The sequence below is a fragment of the Pleurodeles waltl genome, chromosome 5 (genome assembly GCF_031143425.1).
Source record: "Pleurodeles waltl isolate 20211129_DDA chromosome 5, aPleWal1.hap1.20221129, whole genome shotgun sequence".
NCBI classification, from domain to species: domain Eukaryota; kingdom Metazoa; phylum Chordata; class Amphibia; order Caudata; family Salamandridae; genus Pleurodeles; species Pleurodeles waltl.
Window position 1 is genome coordinate 442,424,715 of NC_090444.1, and position 18,241 is coordinate 442,442,955.

An 18,241-nucleotide genomic window follows, 5' to 3' on the forward strand; every position below is an offset into this window, starting at 1 on the left:
GCTAAGCAACATGGCGTGCTGAAGGCCATTCAACACGAATTGTGGGCATTGGAAATGCACCTGGCCGAGTTGGAGAGGGGGCTGGCTTCTGATTGGTCGGCAGACCTTCTGGCTGAGATACAAGAGGCATTGCCCTGCCATGAGGAGGCAGCGCTGCGCGAGGTGTGCTTTCTAGGCAAGGAGGCGAGGGCACGTCGATATGGTGAGGGTGAGCAGGCCGGGCAGACGTTGGCGTCTATGCTCCACAGGCCGTGGGCTGGAAATTACATTGTAGAGCTGACTGACTCGACTGGGACACTTCGGACAGGTGCTGCAGAGGTATGGCGTGTCATGTCCGACTTCTATTCGGATTTATACGCTGAGGGGCCAGGTGTGAGTAGTTTGGAGACTGATGCTTACTTTGACGAGATTAGCCTGCTCTGGCTTGAGAACTCTCATAGGCAGTACCTGGATGTCCTCTTTTCGGTTGAAGATGTGATCCAGGCCATACGTAGCTTGCTGGGTGATAAGGCTCCGGGGCAGGATGGTTTGATGCCGGTTTTCTATAAGGAATATGCAGATGTCTTGGCACCGCACCTTCTTGAGGTTTATGCTGATGCCCTCGGAGGGGTGTCTTCTGGCTTTGCTGCGGGAGGCTCTAATAGTGACGATTTTGAAGCCGGGGAAAGATCCTCACAGCTGCGACTCGTATCGGCCACTCTCGTTGATAAACATTGATAACAAGATCTTGGCAAAGCTTATTGCAGCGCGCCTGTAACCCCTGCTTACATCCTTGGTTTTGCCGGACCAGTCCAGTTTTGTGCCTGGGCGTTCAACATTCTATAACTTGCGCACCTTTTTTGCGGTTTCTTATATGATCGGGTCTGACAAACATGCGGCAGCAGTTTTTCTGGATGCAGCGAAGGCGTTTGATTCGCTGGACTGGTCATATATGTTTGCTGCTGGCCAGAGTGGGTCTAAGCATTAGATTTATCCAACTGATCCGCCTTCTGTATTCCCAGCCGTCAGCTCGTTTGAGAATTAAAGGGATGCTGTTGGCTACTATTTCGATTGCTAGAGGCACCCGTCAGGGCCGCCCCCTCTCGCCGCCACCTTTTGCAGTGGCCATGGAGCCCCTGGCGGCCCGACTGCAACAACACCATAATCATAGGAGGTTGGCATTTCGGCAGCGGCCTTTTATTCTTTCCCTATATGCGGATGACGTGGCGCTGTACATCGTGATCCACAGGTTTCTCGATGAGGTTGTTTAGTTCGACCGGCTCCCCGGGATAAAGATTAATTGGTCCAAGTCAGTGGTACTACTAATGTCTGATGCCACTGTAAAGTGCTAATCTAGGTATCCCCTATGTTGGGCAGATGGGCCGGTGCGCTATCTCGGTATTTGGTTGAGCCGGAAGGTGGATGAATTGTGGTCGGCTAACTACGGTACGGCGGTTGCATGGCTGGAGGACAAGGTGACGGTCTGGCGTTCGCTGCCGTTGTCGCTGACTGGACGCATCGCAATAGCCAAGATGGTGGTGTTATCCAAGTTCTTGTATTTGTTTGTTAACCTGCCTCTGTCGCTTACGTCAGGTTTCTTGAGACGGCCACGGTCCTTGCTGGTGGCTCTTTTGAGGGTGGGGGGACCGGCCAGAATTGCATGGGAGACTCTGACTCTGCCGTTTGAGCGGGGAGGTCTTGCGGCCCCGGATTTGGAACTGTACTATTAGTGCGCGCAGGCCCACTTTCTCCATTTTTGGTTGCATCCTATATGCTGCATTTGCCAGCAAAACATGACTCAGTTTGGCCGAATAGGCTGGACGGGGTAATAGGTAGCCATGCTGGGCCCCGTCAATGGGATGTGGACACCGTGATGTGCTCGGTGCGAGCTTGGACGTGTCTACTGAAGCGGAGAGGAGTGCGCAAGGTCTTTGCGCCTTTGATGCCAGTGCTTGTCACGGTGGGTTTCCCCCTGCTGGAGGATGGCCAGATATCCAAACGTCTCCGGGAGTTAGATATGGTTACTTTGGGATCCTGGTTCTCATCGGGGATGTTTATCTCCTTGGAGCAGGCTTTGGTTGTGGCAGTGATACTGCACTATATTGCTTGCTCTTTTTCAGGACTCAGGCTTTGTTGCGGCTGTGCTATACCTGCTTTCCTGCAGAGCCCTCTCTCTGCCGTGTGCTGGAACTATTGTACAAGGCGCCGACTGCTCGCTGCCTCATTACGAGCCTGTACTAACTATAGATTGCGCCTAATCCATTTTAATTTTGTGCATCAACTGTATTATACACCTAGTCGCCTGAAGCAAATGGGCCTTAGAGCGGATGCTAATTGCGCACGCTGCTCGGCCTCGGAGGCGGACTTAATGCATCTGGCGTGGGATTGCAGTGCGCTGCGTGATTACTGGTCAGAGGTACTGCATGCAATAGATGAGATGACTGGACTTGCGTTGCCGCATGCTCCCATGCTGGCGCTTCTGGGCTATGTGGAGGAGATCCCCTCTGTGTCCAGATGACTGGTGAGCCTGCTGCTGCTACTGGCAAAGCACCGGGTGGCAATGTGCTGGAGGCGGAAGCGGGTGCCTTGCTGTGACGGTTGGCTAAGAGATGCTGCATACTGTCAGGAGCAGCTGGCGGTGTACTGGGAGTTGATGCCGGAGGGTTCCCGGCCGACAGATATCTGGACCCCCTTGGTGATTTTCTTGCAGCTCGTGCACATGGAGATGGCTAACTTTCTGAGCCACTTCTTGTTGGTTCATTTGCGACGGTTATACCGGCTACGCTACTAACGTGTGCCCCCCCCTCTCTATGAGTGATATGTTGGCAGAGCTGTTTTCCTTCTTTTTACACTTCTTGCTCTGTTCTCTCTTTCCTTTCCCTCTCCGTTGTTTTCTGTTTCTCAAGTTCACCTGTGCTACAGAATGGAGGTGACTCCTGTAAGGGACAAGTCTCTCCTGAGGTATTCTTTGCAATTTGGACTCGTTCGCGTTTCTGAGAGCCCTCTCAGCAGAATCAGTGTTGTGTATATTATTTGTGAGCGCTGGTTTGTGTTGTTTGATGATGTTTGCTTGTTTTAAATGCAAAAATAAATAAATAAAATAAAAAAATAAACAATGGCATCATTAGAAGTTTTGCTTTCTCAGCAGGGCCCGCCCTGCAGTCTCTCATCCACAGACTCCTTCTTTCCAGGACCACCCAGTAGCCATATCAGAGACTTTCAGGACATTAGAGGATATATTTGCCAGGAATTTTGCTTCCTGCTCCATGTTCACCAAGGTCCAGAACAGTCAGTCTCTTCTGGGATCACCACAGCCAACTTCTCAAAACCTGAGGCCACAGATGAGCAACACAGGTGGAGGAAACTCCATTGTTGAGGGCTAAGTTTCCTGCTTCAAAAGATTTCTTTAATGCTCCTGCCACCTTCTGGTCTGTAGCAACTGGAGAGGCACAGTCTTCTGGATTAATAGAAGTTATGCCAATTAATGTGTCTAGGATGGCATCTACTTTGGTATTCTAGGGAGGAGAGTTCTCTTCATACTCCAAAGTATACAGCTTCTGCAAAAACCGCAGCACTGATACATGGTCTAGCTCTTGCTATTCACTAATAATCATGTTTCTTATTTTCCTATGGAATGGAATAGCAGAAGTGGAAGCTTAATAAATTGTAGAAAAAGGCTCCCTGAAGCCTTCTGAGAAGAGAGAAAATCCCAAATTTTGCCTTATATGTTGCAGAACGTCAGGCACCTCGTCTCTCCACACATATTTGTGCAAAGATGTATAGAGTCTCAGAACCAGAGGCAGAAGAATCCAAAGGTGAATAAATGCCAGCCTTTTTTAATAGTCTGCTTAGGCTTTACTCTGGATTTCTCTTCTGAAGCCTGTGATACTGGCGCATCAATCATTGCCTGGATTTCTGCTGCTGAAAGTAAAGCTGAAGTGCTCTCAAGAAATGCAGGAGACTCTACAGACCTGCCCCTCATGTCCGGAATCCTTCTTCCAAGGGATCCCCCCTCGGAAGAAGACAACACATGTCTTCTCTTGTATGTTTTTTTAGCCCTCCATCTTTGCCAAGTAATGAAAACGTGGCAAAGAAACCATTTTAAATAAAGAAAGTCTACTAAACCAGAGAAATTATCCAACTAAAGCAAATACTTGCCATCAATCACCTTATTCCACCAACAACAGTCAAAGGGAACAGAAACCAAGTATGTAAATTAATTTAAATATTAAATAAGTGCTAGCCATTTTACAATAAGTACTTACTTCTTACCCTGTAGCCAATCCCCAGAAGAGCGCCCCCCGCTCCAAACTGCCTGATGTCTCTACCTCCAATGCTGCCTTCCCGACCTGGAAGAACAGCCCTATCGACAAAGAGTTTGCTGTAATCCATATGCAACATTTCCAAAAGAATGGGGCAGTTTCTCTTCTAGGGCTCAGGGCTGCACCCCTCTGAAATTCCTACACATTCAGATAAAAAAATATTAAATAGATCGATTTGTTTAGAGATACAACTGTATCTCTGAACAAATTGATTCATTTAAGTCTGGGCTGTCTGTTCCAGGCTACCTGCCCGGCCTCGCTTTGATGCACGAGACGGAAGCCAGGCAGTAAATCAACTTTCTGCACTGTGACGCACAACGCAGGGCTGACTGCTCTAAAGCCCTTCATTTCCATTGTGGTCTAAGGCAGTATCTACTATAGGCCACTAACGCTTTTAGCATCATGATTTTGGGCATCGGAGTCTTCATCCCTGAGTGAAGGCAGCCATCCGTCATTGATAGGCATGGATCCCACCCTTTCCCCATTCGTCACGCAGTAGGCGTGGCTGCAAGCATGTGTGATTTAGTGCCTTGTCTTCTTTAATGGTAAGTGTTGTAAATCTGATCTTGGGTTATTTTTATTGACCCCTTTTCAGCCTCCCCCACTGTGCCACCACAGGCTCTGGCTGCAGATCGCTGGCTCCTTCAGAAGTGAAGCTGCTGTATTTGTTTCTTGTGAAACTGTTCCGAAAGACGAGCAGGGTTCTTGCTCCCTTGCGAAATGGATCCACATTTCCAAGTCAAGCGCAAGGGGACAAATATGTGCTTACAGCAAAGGCAGTTATCTGCTGTATTATGTTAAAACTGGCCCTATCTTCATGCCCTTAATAATGTTAATGCCACAAACATGGATTGCTATGCGAACAATGAATGTTAAAATGTGTGTAATGTGTGTCAGCCATTTAGTTCCTCTTATTTCACATATTTGACTTAATGTTGCGTTCCCCAAGAGAGTTAGCTGTTTCATCATGCTGTGTTTCTGTGCATTGTGTTACTCTTGCATAGTGCATAATTTGACTCGTGCCATGTGATTAGAGGGGCAAAGCAAAGTGCCTGACAGTGGGTTGGTCTGCAGAGCACACAGAACAATGGTCATGTATTCCAGTTGCAAATTAAATTCAGTGTAAATGAGTGTGAAGGAGAGCGTTGAGGTCAAAATATTTAGAAGGCAAAAGCAAAATGAAATAAAGTGCTTACATGTGAAAGAGTGCATTGTATGTTTGGTGTGGTAAAATGAGAGAGATGTGAGGGAGTGCATTCAGGGGAGAGGGAAAAGAGTGTGCTAAACAGGAATGCCAAGGGGTTGAAATGTGCAGATGGATGAGATGTGAAGAAAAAAGGAGCATACATATCTAAAGGAAAGCACATCTGACTGAAGGCCATACTCCTTCCATAGGCCTCAATAATATTTAATTCACATTCTCATAATGTCAGAATTGAAACATTTTCAATGTTAATTATTTATAAGTAACCATTGTTGTTACTCATTTATCTTAAACAGCTAACAACCACTGACAAAGCCAATAGTACTCACAGGTTTTCGGTGTATGTCAGTTGTTGTGTTATATTTCTGGATGCAGTAACATCTTAGAGAGAAACCAAAATACAGGCTGGATGGCACTCTATGGGAATCACAGAAATTTATTTTACATGTTCCCTTTTGGAGAGCCCCCACTTTTTTCATCTCACTTAAAGATCTGTCTGCACATATTTCTGTATGATTGACTGCAGCCAGCAGATGTAGGTGCTTCCTGATGCCTGGTTAGAGCATTTTCTTCCACAGTTGATGCTGCCTGCAGTGCATGACACTGGGCAAGCACACACTTTAAAGGGACGGACATTGTTGCACTGTACAATTTGCACATTAAAGCAACTGTTGAACCTATTAATGCAGTAAGATATGGGCAATTTTTAATGTGTATAGTATGTCAAGACTTTACGTTCCCACTGCTTTATAGATCTTGCGTTCTCACTAAATTAATTTGCTTTCAAATGCATCATTCATCAATCTTTTTTCAATTTTTTTCTTGGGAGAAGAACGCACTTTGGATCCCAAGTTTGTTCATTAAGCTTGCTCGCTTCACTTGCTATATAAAAATCATAGCCACCTTTTACGCCCCACCACTTTCAAATGTCACCAGCCACCACTGCAAAAGAACGCCACAACCATTCGCCTTGCGGACTCTGTAAATGTGCCCTGTCCAGCCAACCCGGCAGTGCCCAACCTCCGACAACAGGGACACGCTTCAAAGATACTTGAAAATGTTTCACAGTTGAAGAACTGCACACAGCAGACATGGTAAGATGTGTGAGACAAGAATAAACAGGACAAGGGGTGGGCCCTTTTATTGTTGGATATGACATGGTAATTGATGTCTGGTGAGGCTGAATGGCCTAATTTTGTAATTATTGGAAGCGAGGGACCAGGGCAATGAGGCAATACCACTTTTTCAAACCCCTGATTCCCCCTCCTGCTTTACTCGCTTTTTACAAGCCCCCTACCCCACTTGAGTTCATTTTTAATAAACCCTTTTCTACTTTTCTTCCCCACCCATGCTGCCGCTTTCCTGTATAGCCATCCACTTTTCCTTTGTTACTTCTTTATCAGGCTTTGATTTAAAATAAACATTCACCTTTTCCACATAAAACGTATATTGTTGTGGAAAAGGTACATCAACATTTAACATTTCTCTAAAAGTTTGTTTTCGCAAGGCTGACTTTCTTCATTTTAGAAATTCAACAAAAAGACGGATTACGAAAAGAGCTACACATTTTCCATGGTAAGTGAATTTCTTTACTGAAACAAACTGTGGTATATTCTTGAGCTGTGTTACCTACTTACGTTGCATTAAATAATTGATACCCAGTGCGTTTAATGTCTTTACAGTGGTTGATGCCCAATAAAAGGTTTATAAAAAAAGCAGAGGAACCTGAAATTATGAGCAAATGTTACTCTTTTCATTCAAAACGAAAGGCACACAAAAGGATCTTTTCGCAAACTGTATTTTGTGTTACATAAAGTAGAATTACAGTACACTTACTACAAACTACTATTCACAAACCTACAGGCAGAGATGTCTGCCTCTCCAATCTTTTCTGTGAGGAGATCTCTGCCGGCATGTGAAAGTAGTAACTTTACAATTGTAAATCTTGTTATTTTTTGCAGTTTTATATAGCGCAAACTCGACCAGAAGGTATTGGAGCACTCTACGTGAGCACCAGTTATGTTACACAAGGAAGCATTCATGTTTGTTAGGCAGATTAAGTGATTTGCCTGAAATCACAGGATGTTGAGCCGATGAAAGACTCAAACCTGGGTCCCCAGCTCCAAATTCGACAGTAGGAAGCTTCACACACTGAGTTGAGGGTCTGGTGACATGCACGCCAAAACCTAGTTACAGGGCACAAGTTGAGGGTACACGTGGGTAGACGGCATCTACCCACTCTTTTCATGGGGTGGGCACTGTCCACCCTGCCAACAAGTTGGCCCACATAGAAATATGCTTAACTAGTCCCGGTGTAATTTTAAGATACCAGGACACATTCAGCAGCGTCTGCATGTTCTCTGCTTTCATTCCGAGCAGCAACATACAGGTGAGGGGCTTTGTTATTTTAAATTTCAGCTGTGTCCAAAAAAAGGACAAATATAGGGGCCATCAGGCCTCCTTTTGTTTGACCCCTCGAGCAAATATATGAACTTCAATAGTTATCTTACATTATTATTATTTCCTGAGATTTACTGGGCGCACAAAGATTTCAGCAGCAGGTGCGTTAATTCCATAAGACATTTTAAAATGCAGGCTTTGCAACCAATTAAACAGTACAGATTTACTAACACTTTTCTCCTAGTGGCCAATTTGTTTGTGGCAGAATTTTGTTTAAAAATGTATAAACTGAGCCCCTGATTTTGCATCACTTTTTTGGCACAACCCTGACGTAAAATCTCATTTGTTAAATACAGGCACTCATGGTAGACCTGCTAAACATATGTGTGAGGTCTTAAGATCTAATGTAACTTCTTGTGATGTCACTTCTTGTGAGGTCATGGGTTGTGAAGCCACTTCCTGTGATGTTCTGTGTGATGTCATATGCAGTGATGTCATGTGCTGTGATGTCATGCGCCATGATGTCACTTGCATACTGCCTAACTTGGCTAGTACCGCCACTTCTTTTTTTTTTTAGGACTTGTGCCTAAGTATAAATCTACCCTTGAAAAACAAAAAAGTGTAGCATTACACTGAGCTGTAATAGTAACTATAAAAGTGAGTCAATATACAAGTGTGTGTACAACAAAAGTCTCTCTAGATTTGCCAGCCTATTATGTTAACAGTTTTTATTGTTCTCAAGGGGAATTGTATTATTATTTTAACTCTTGGAATGTGCAGTGTTTGCTTAAATAAAGTTACATAAACTAAATACAAAACAAACACGAAATGTGTTTGCTGAAGAAAAGAGCTGACTGGCTGCATACCCGCATTTCAAGTCAGTGCATGGGCAGAGTGGCACGGTCGCTTGGGTCGCAAACAGTCAGCACTTTATTAACGTAAACATGCCGAGAATCCACCCAGACTGTTCTCCAGGAATATACCTCGCCGCTACCCTATCTGGCTGTAGTGTACAGGTCACTGTGTACCGTGCATTGTGAGCTGGATGTTCTGGGGATGAATACTTTTGAGTACGAGCATTCTGAAGATGAAAATATACTTACACGTTATTTATTTCCCTGCAGTCGTCAGGGGTCTCGCTTCTGTACTCCGGCTCTCGGAGGGACACAATCTTGACCTTTCCCTCGGACGCGGCCCCAGGCACATTCGTTACTTCAGGATCCGGTGAAAATGTGCCGGAGCCGGTAGTCACGGACAACTCTTTTCTTTACAGATTTTTTTTTAACGGTTTTGCTGTTTCTGATTGGCCGGGGCTGCGAGCAATGCTTACACAACGCACAACATCGTGTTACTTAACAAAAAGCACAAGGGCGTGCGTTTCGCCGCGCAGCGCTTCTCGTGTTTCAAGCATTGTTTCCATCGTGCAGAAATGTGCCACTGAAAAGGCGAACACTGCGTTTAAATAAGGGTTGAAGCATTGCCGGCTACTTATGTTTTCAGTTCCCCCTTATGTTCTTTTTGCAGTTTTACATAGCGCGGACTCGACCCAAAGTCACTTTTCCTAAGCACCAGTTACATTACACAGGGTCACGTTCATGTCTACGTTATTTTGGAAGCTCGGGGAGTTTATTAGAACGTGAACGTCCGGTTCTGCAACCAGCACTTCTCGTCACGCTACATACATGCTCTCCCCTCTAAGGTTAGCATTTCAGCCTCAGGTATAGGGATCAGCCAGCAAAGTTCTCAGCCCTTCAAGTCTGTGGGGAAATAACACGCAGTAGACATTTATTTAAAAAAAAATAATAATAACAGGAGAAAATGCTTATTTTACACAAATAAAGCAGTGCGTTAAGAAAACAATAATTGAACTGCTCGAGGCACGTGATCCATTCCTTGTCGGTCCTGGCTTTGCCCTCATTATTAGTGTGTTCTGAGAAGGTATTTCAGAGTTTACAGTTACAGGCATGCATCAAAATGTTCTGTTGGAACTGAAATATTTTATATAGCGGGAGAATGCCAAAGTCGTCTTGGCGCTGGTATCTGCTACATTAAGAAATGAACAGACAGCAACCAACAAATCACCACCAGAAGGAGACTAAGGGGGTTATTACAACTTTGGAGGTGGTGTTAATCCGTCCCAAAAGTGACGGATATACCACCAGCCGTATTACAACTCCATTATATCCTATGGAACTCGTAATACGGCTGGTGGTATATCCGGATTAACACCACCCCCAAAGTTGTAATAACCCCCTAAACCTTATAACCGAATGGGGATAAAGACAGGTTTTCAGATTTTTTGAAACTGGGAAGGATGGACTGAGCTGGCTGGGTAAATTATTCCACAGTTGACATGTAATATGAATAAAGCTCCTTATTCCCCAGCGCTCTCTTCTGATTTTAAAGACTTTGACTGTCCTAGAATTTGCTGAGGGAAGGATTCTTCTGGGGGTGTACCAAAAAGATGTTTCTTTTCAAGTATGCAGGACCTTCGCAATACAGAGTTTTATGTGCCAAACATAAGGCCTTGACAATCACTCTTTTTCTCACAGGGAGCCAATAGAGTTCAGATAGAGCTTCAGAGACGGACTTAAACTTGGGAATTTTCTTCAGCATTCAGCCACCATATTTTGTAGGCCCTGAAGTTTCTTAAAAAAAACGTCGGAGAATACCTAAATATAAGGCATTACAATAGTCCATCTTGGACTGGACTAAAGCAGTGATCACTGATTTCTGCAGTTCATAATGAAGAAAAAGGAGAACTTTCTTTAAGGTGTGCAGCAGAAAGTAGCAAGACAAAGTAAATGTATTAATTTGTGCATTAAAAGAGAGACTCGCTTAAAAAATAATTCCCAGATTCCTGACCGAACATACTGGAATGGGAAGAGGGCCAGGCATCTAAGGCCACCAGCATGTGTCCCAGAAAGTTGGGTCCTTACCGAGCAGGAAGTTCTCAGTGTTGTCTGAGTTATATATAAGACTATATAAGACTATTATTGCTGATCCATTCTGTGAGTGCACCCAAAGAGTTGTTAAAGAGGTGTGCAGCCTCATCAACATCGTTCAAACTGGACACCACAATTTGTGTATCATCAGCGTTGGCCATGGGGCCAGACCAAAAGTATGATTCAACCTTGTCAAAGCAGCCACATAAATATTAAAGAGTGTAGGGCTCAATGATGAGCCCTGGGGAACACCACATGGCAATGAGAATCACTTAGGGCCTGATTTATACTTTTTTTTGTGCCACATTTGTGTCATTTTTTGACGCAAAAGTGGCGCAAATTTTCAAAATATAATTGAATTTTATACGTTCACGTCGCTTTTGTGTCAAAAAAATGACGCAAATGCGGCACTAAATAAGTATTAATCAGGCCCGTGAATACAAGTCCCCCAGGGCGACTGATTGCTCTCTGTTTGAAAGAAATGGATGACACAGATAAAGAGCTGGGCTTCTGATTTCAATTTCCACTAAGCATTCCAACATGACCGCATGGTTCACAGTGTCGAAGGATCTTCGTCGCCTTCCCACCTTTGGGCCTCATTTAGTACTTGGCAGACAGGTTACTCCATCACAACTGTGACGGATATTCCATCCACCAAAATCTAAATCCCATAGAATATAATGGAATTTAAATTTAGGCAGACTGGATATCTAAATCAGGCCCTTTGTCTAGAATACTTCTCAGCCCCTTTGTGGCTGCTACCAGTGCTGACTCAGTACTGTGGTTTGGTCTAAACCTAAATTGAACGGAGTCTAGATTTTCATTTTCCTCTAGATATTAGAGTGCAATGTTCATGTACTTCCCCATGATTTTTGCTGGAAAGGGAAAACAAGATATGGGGAGGTAGTTCTTTATTTCTTTAAGGTCTAGCAAAAATGTTTTCAGTAATGGGTAGATCAAGGCTTTTTAAAAACTCAATAGGGAACTCTCCTAAAGCAATAATAGTGCTCAGAAGTATAGGAAGAGGAGGGGCCACTGTACCTGCTATATCGTGAACTATTTTTGAAGGACAGGGGTCAGATGGAGCCCTTGTCTTTGTTTGGCCTGTAAGTTTGACAGTTTTTTCCTTTGTAAGAGTTGGAAATTTACAGTATCTGAGAGCTACATTGATGGCACCTAATACCTAACCAGCAGCCATGTCATTAGAGTTTAGTTTTAAATGTAATTCCTCCACTTTGTTTAAAAAAAATATCCACTAGCTTATAACAGAAAAGTTTACAAGGGGGCTCTGTGTGGCTCGATGATACGCAGGACTGGACCGTCTTGATAAGTTCTCTTGTGGATGTTTTTGCTGCATGATTTTTTCGAAAAACTATTTGGTCTTCTTAATAACAATATTTTTTGTTTTCGTTAATAACTGGTTGTATTTTGCCTTTTCTTCCTTGAGATAATTTCTTCTCCATATTCTTTTGTGCCTTCTGCATTTTTGTTTTAATTCCTTAAGCTCAGGAGAAAACCAAGGAGCCGACGGCCTGCTTCTGTCATTTTTAATAGTTTTAAAAAGACCCACCTTAGTAGTTGCGGCCCTTAACCAATCTGAGTATTTACTTATGGTTAATTTGGAATCCTTCATGATCGAGGGCTGAGACCTCTGTAAGGTATCTATTGAATCTGTTTTATTAATTTTACTCCAGGCTTTGACCTTCTTACTTGGTGCCTTCTTGTTAATAACAAGTGTTGGTGGGATACATTGTAGACTAAAATTGATGGCTTTGTGCTTTGACCAAGTAATGGGTAAAATATAGTCAACTTTTAGGACTGAATCATCAGAAAAAATGACATCAATTGTGTGTCTTGCAACATGTGTAGGAGTATTCACTAACTGACTCAAGCTAAAACCATTTAAGATGTCAATGAGGTGCTCTGTATCTTTATTATTATCTATTTCTAAATGAAATGAAAGTTAAAATCACCTAAGGTAATGAAATTCGCGTATTGCATGCATGATTCTAAAATATCTTCTCGGGCCTTCTAAGAAATTTGCTTTGGGCCCAGGCAGCCTGTACATCAGTAATCCACTGAAGTGACTATTGTTAAATAACTTACAGCTGAATGACAATGCTTCGCCATCTGCCACAGTAAAAGGTTCACATATCACTTCAAGGTGGTCTTGATAGACCACCGCAAGGCCACCCCCCCTCACTTACCTATTCGATCAATACTAGTAATAGCAAATCCAGCTGGCACTGCATCGCTAAGTCAAAGTCAGAAGTTTCATCAGTCCAGGTTTCAATTAGAAATGCTACATCAGGGGTATGAATTTCTCAATGATGAAAAAGTTCAAATCTATGCTTAATAAGCGAATGAGTATTAGTGTGCATTTCAATCTAGTACCATCAACATTTGATGCGTGGGTGGTCAAAGAACAATCAGTCTTGCTTGTAGGAAAAGTTTGTTCCTCTTGGAAATCCAAATTACAGTGACTACACTGTACAATGTCCTGAGCAAGGCTGAAGTTATAAGTATTGCATAACGGGGGCTTCCCCATATTAAGCTGCAACAGCTGCTCCCTGATAAAAATTTGTGCGCAAGGAGCGGTCCTGGAACTGATGGGCTTGCAACTGGCACGTCCACTGCGTGTCCCCAGGCTGATAAAATGAGGTGCCTGGGTGAGGACTGGACCGCCAACCTCTGTAGCAGCAAAAATGACATTGCTTGCAACAATGCTGGTTCTGAACATGTCCAACGGAATGCGATAATGTAAAAATTAAAATCTGAAAAGCAGCAAAGAGTGCCCTGAGTAGACTCAGAACATCTTTAAAATATTAAAAAAGCCCATGTGCAAATTCGGAAGTGATTTAAAAATTGCTGTCCGATAGTGGTAAGTTTCCGTTTCCAGTCCCCGGGTCTATGAAACAATTGTGTTGATTAAAAAGTCAAGACTCTCTGAGCATGTCAAATGTCAGGGCTGAGTAATTGAAGGAGACCGTGGCTGATTTTATCGGTTCACTTCTATCATGAAGACACTTTATTTCCAGTTGTGCGGATAAAATTTAATACGGTGTGCATTAATTTCAGTATAACCAATCGAAGTAACAAAATTTGTATGGATCCCATGGCCAGTTGGGCTTGAAAAGGTGGTCATAGGTGCAAGATCTGTCATCAGCCATGCTGGGAGCGGACTGGTGGCTAAACCCACACTGCCCGAGAGACGAGGGAGTATCTTTTCATGTGAAAAAATTTCATTCATAAACTGCTTGCATGGAGAATCAAACAGGTCTTATGGAGTCTATGACACAAATTAGGTCTTATATGCACCATACAATGCTGCAAAATACAATTCAGGGGTTTAACTAACGCACTGTAATGCTGGTGCCTCCGTCACCAAAATGCATTACAAATCTGACGTCCTCATGTGTGCCAATCTGCAAGGACTGGATAAAATAACCCACTCCCAGCTGTCTCTGAACTTGCTGCCTAAAGTCAAGGGAGGGCAGGTAACTTCAAAGATAAACAGTACACGGCTGGACCAGCTGCTCTGGTGGATCTGACAACTATTTTCCCCTTGACACAGCAGTTTATTGGGTCAGGGGAGGGCCCCTCTCTGATTATACTCACAACACCCAGACTAGGTGTCACCGTGTGATGACCCTCTCTGTGACCTGGGTGTTCGAGCGGGCTGCAGTGCAGTAGGCAGCATCCCTCCTGCTTTCTGCCACTTTGACAGTGTTCCTGGTGTTGTCAATGGGTGAGTTGTAGTATTTATTTCAGTTTGTTAGTCCCTCTGGTCTCACAGTCTTCCCACTACCGCAGCATTGAAGGGAGAGAGCCTAACAAGAGCCAGGCCAAGGGTGGGTTCTGGTTCTAAGAGCCTGTGCACAAGAATTCATTTAGAATATTTGCAACTTAAGTCATGCAACAGTGTGCTATTCACATCACTAACAGTGGGACCTGCCACACATGACTGCCGTTCAATAAGTGCGGTTATGCATACGATGTAAACACATAATTATTGGGATTGTGCCAGAAGGCCATATCATTGTGAAAAAACATGTCAACAATGAAACTGAGGGAGAAAGTAAGGAAGGGATGGGAAAGAAGGGCAGAAAGGATCGGAAGGTGGAAGTGGAGTTATAGAAGGAAGAAACAGATGAAAACAAAAAGGAAGAAAGGGTTGAAAGACTTAAGGAGCATAAAGGCAACGAATAGCTGGAACACAGAAGAAAAAAATATTGTTAAAGCAATGGTTTATTTTTGAGAATTTCTAAGTGTGTAATGTGTGAATTCTCTTTATTGAACTGGAGGTCAACAAAATGCTATTTTGGACACTCGTGTCACCCTCAAGGGACACTTCGGAGTCTAGTGAAGAGACCCTGGAGTTGTTGTCCACTATGGAAGAGTTTACAGATCTCACCACCATTACTTCGATGGAAGCCTCGCTGGAAGTTCAGTGCTGTCTTTTTAGCAGTGGAACGCCAGAAAAGCAGCTGCCATTTTAAGTAGTAACTTCATGGATGCAGCTGACGATTCCCAGACCTCAAACAAATACGAGCAGGGAAAACTACAAACAGCTCTAACACAGACCCTTCTTCCCCTTCCTGTTCCCCTCAGAGAGACTTCATTGAAGGCCAAATGTACATAATTTAAGGGTCGAGGGTTCCTAATTGCAATTCATCGCAAATCACAATTCCCGATATACAAAAAAGTACAAGTTGGTAAAAGCGAGTCCTAATGGTGTTGTAATAGACCTACCACATGAATATTAATGAGGTAAGTTGCAATTGGTGACCCATTAGGAATTGCAGCTATCACAGGGATGGTGGCCTGCTGTATCTGTGATTGCTTTTTAACAAAGCAATCTTTTCTTATTTGAACTGTAACAGGATGTGTTTTAAAAAAGAAAATGAAACATTTTAGTTTCAGTTTTAAAGAGTACGATTAGCACCACTCTAGAGGTGTTGGTAAAAAATGAATGTTTTGCTACCGTAATTGCATCACAAGACATTCATACATAGCACTGCAGGTCAGTATTTAGAAGGGATGCCCTAATCACTCCCCTTTCAAATACCGAATCTCTATACACAAGGGGGGGCAGTCGGGGAGGGAGAGAAAGGAGGGCGGGGCAGGCATAATCTGTCCCCGCCCTTGGGGAGTCTTGCCTTGCTGCGTACACGCAGAGCTGTGCTGTGATTGAAAGGAGGCGGCCGGGAGGCTGCCGGAGCAGTAGGGTCCGGGTGGAGAGGGCGTTCTGTGGGTGGGAAGGGGGGGCAGGAGGTGGAAGACATAACCCCTTCAGCACAGGTGGAACAGGAGGAGAGTGAAGAAGGGGTGTTACATAACAGTGAGTGTCACAAGGTGTAGGAGGCACATGTCCTTAATAGCTCAGTGTGCTATATTAGAAGGGTTACAATTTATGAGCTGCAAGTAACAAAAGGATCAATGTGTTAGAAGCACTTACCTGTTTACATTGAAAACATCTGTCATCTGTGTGTTACATGACATATTAACCCTCTATGCTACTTTGATTCAAAACTGGGACTAGACAAAACACAGACCTCTCCAGCAAATATATTAACCTCCAGGGTTATCTTACATTATTATTATTTCCTGAGATTTACTGGGCGCACAAAGATTTCAACAGCAGGTGTGTTAATCCATAACACATTTTAAAATGCGGACTTTGCAACGAATTAAACAGTACAGATTTACTAACACTTTTCTCCTAGTGGCCAATTTCTTTGTGGCAGAAATGAAAAAAAAATGTATAAACTGAGCCCCAGATTTTGCATCACTTTTTTGGCACAACCCTGACGTAAAATCTCATTTGTTAAATACATGCACTCAAATGTACTCATGGCAGACCTGCTAAACATATGTGTGAGGTCTTAAGATCTAATGTAATTTCTTGTGATGTCAGTTCTTGTGAGGTCATGGGTTGTGAAGCCACTTCCTGTGGTGTTCTGTATGATGTCATGTGCAGTGATGTAATGTGCTGTGATGTCATGCGCTATGATGTCACTTGCATACTGCCTAACGTGGCTAGTACTGCCACTTCTTTTTAGGACTTGTGCCCTGCCTATGTATAAATCTACCCTTGAAAAGCAAAAAAGTGATGCATTACCCTGAGCTGTAGTAGTAACTATAAAAGTGAGTCGAGATACAAGTGTGTGTGTACAACTAAAGTCTCTCTAGATTTGCAAGCCTATTATGTTAACAGTTTTTTATTGTTCTCAAGAGGAATTGTATTATTATTTTAACTCTTGGAATGTGCAGTGTTTGCTTAAATAAAGTTACATAAACTAAATACGAAAACAAACACAAAATATGTTTACTGGAGAAAAGAGCTGACTGACTGCATACCCGCATTTCAAGTCAGTGCATGGGCAGAGTGGCACGGTCGCTTGGGTCAAACAGTCAGCACTTTATTAACGTAAACAAGCCGAGAATCCACCCAGACTGTTCTCCAGGAATATTCCTCGGCGCTACCCTATCTGGTTGTAGTGTACAGGTCACGGTGTACCGTGCATTGTGAGCTGGATGTTCTGGGGATTGTAGTTTCGCGCCCGTAGACGAACGGGGGCGCGGGCACTACCAAAAGTGTGAATGTTGTAGGGGTGTTGCCACGGCAACCCCTACTGTGATTTGCAGCATTGGTTGCAGGGATGTGGAATTCCTATCGCCCGACGCCCGGGACATCTTGTTTGGGGTCAAGGGCAACAAGTTTTTATGTTTACTTTGTCCTTGGGACAAGTAGGCCCAACCCCCTGCAGCACAAACCCTTTGGCTGCCTGTTTACAGAGAGTTGAACTCTCTGCAGTTGAGGTAATGTGTTTCCAAAGGATAATGCTGTTCGAACTTGTATTTATGGTTCATTATTTGAAAGCCTTCATTATTAGAGGGCGTGCTGTAAATAAATGTTTTAAGGTCACACTTCACTACTGACGTTGGTTCCAGTACAAAAAAGAAAAACGTGTACACACATGTTTGAAAAGTTTAGGCTAAGAGGCTAAGTATAATGCTCCCAGAATGCTCTCTGATTATATGCAAATGAAGTGTCATTTAGTAAAATGTGTTGATGCATGCTAGTATTTCCCAAAAATATTTCTAATGGAAAATCAGTGTAACCATTTTCAACACGATTATGGGAAGCATGAAAATAAACAAACACTGACAAAACCAACTGATCTGACATATTTTTATAAGTCTTTTAGTTTCATCAATGCGTGTCTTGTTTTGACATGGCTTTTGTAACACTTTATTGTTGTGGGAGCTACCAGGCCCTCAACATTGTAACAAACATTGGCAAAACCCCCCCAAAAAGTTTTTGAACTCTTAAAGCACACGTTGCCACCAGCGGCATAACAAAGGCCCCGCAGCCACCCTCCAGGGGG

The 18,241-nt window shown here is 43.5% G+C and overlaps 1 protein-coding gene across 3 annotated transcripts in view; it reads right to left on the bottom strand.

The window, feature by feature from the left end:
• The window catches only part of LOC138295746 (uncharacterized), a 401,349-nt gene that overhangs the window by 231,813 nt on the left and 151,295 nt on the right, over positions 1 to 18,241 (bottom strand). Inside the window, exon 1 of one of the 3 annotated variants that reach the window (XM_069234244.1) lies at positions 9,009 to 9,329. The exons of the other annotated variants lie outside the window; for them this stretch is intronic. The gene's annotated coding sequence lies outside the window, so the exon portion shown is untranslated. Of the gene's footprint in view, positions 1 to 9,008; positions 9,330 to 18,241 lie in introns of those variants that run through there. 3 annotated transcript variants of the gene reach the window in all.